The 1,121-nt window shown below is 38.5% G+C and overlaps 1 pseudogene; it reads right to left on the minus strand.

The window, feature by feature from the left end:
- Nucleotides 1-803: 803 nt before the first annotated feature.
- On the minus strand, nt 804-920 carry LOC145244039 (5S ribosomal RNA; annotated as a pseudogene).
- Nucleotides 921-1,121: the final 201 nt, after the last annotated feature.

Consider the following 1,121-nt stretch of genomic DNA (forward strand, 5'->3'; position numbering starts at 1 on the left):
TAACTCGTCAGACAAATCTTATGAAGTGCTTGAATCGTTATCGCAACATCAAACCAGAAAGTGATGGAGTTTTCCCATTCTGCATGTTACCGGAAGTCAATACCCGAGACTTCGTCATCGCGATCCGACCTTTCCCGCCTCCTACGCTCTCCAACGCCAACTTTACATCAACGCCAATAACGCAGTAATTTGGATAGAGTGCTGATCAAGTTAAGCAATACAAGATGAAGACGAGAAAAGGAAATAGAAAGTGAAATGATAAGAAATAAACTATAGAGAGAACAATAAGGACAAAGTGACTAATTTTTTTTATTAGAACAAAAAAATAACATAATAAGAAAGAAAGCGTGGCAAGAAAAAATAGGAAAAGAACACGAAAGAAAAGAGAAAGAAGAAAACAATAAAAAAAGAAAGAAATGAATGAAATAAAGAAAAGAAAGGCCGACTTAGAAAGAAGAAAAAAAAAACAAAGAAGGAAAAAACAAAGAAGGAAAAAACGATGATAATAATGATAGCGATGTGATGCCTTTGTTAAATCTCGAAAGACAATGGATCTGCAACGTGAACCAACATCTCGCTGCTCTAATCCCTACATAGTACCCCAGTAGATGTTTCCTCTGATAGTAGCCCCCTACACCAAAGTGGCAATGTGCCTTGTTTGGGGTGAAAATATAATAAAAAAAATAAAAACTTAGGAAGCAAAGGTTGCGCAATTCCAACCACGCCTCTTCTGAATCGACACTGCTTGAGTCCAGTGGCAAGAAGTCCAGGACAACTATGAATAATGTCGAGATGAGTGGAGCGCATGCAGTACCTGGAATTCCCAAATGGTAACCCATTTTAGTACTGGCCAGGCTCAACGTTACTTAACTTCGGTGATCTAACGGGAACCGGTGTGTCAAAGTGATTATGCCGTACTGACAATAGCAATCAAGCGAAATAAACAAATCCGAATTAAATCAAAATGTCGACGTATCGTCTGGTTGGCAACACTTGTGTCATCAGAATAATAGTTTTGTCTCATTTTATATCTCCCCCTTCTTTCTCTCCACTCCCCTCTTTCCACTACTCTCTCTCTATATATATATATATGTGTGTGTGTGTGTGTGTGTGTGTGTGTG

The sequence above is a fragment of the Euprymna scolopes genome, chromosome 22, assembly GCF_053919585.1.
Source record: "Euprymna scolopes isolate OS-2025 chromosome 22, ASM5391958v1, whole genome shotgun sequence".
NCBI lineage: Eukaryota > Metazoa > Mollusca > Cephalopoda > Sepiida > Sepiolidae > Euprymna > Euprymna scolopes.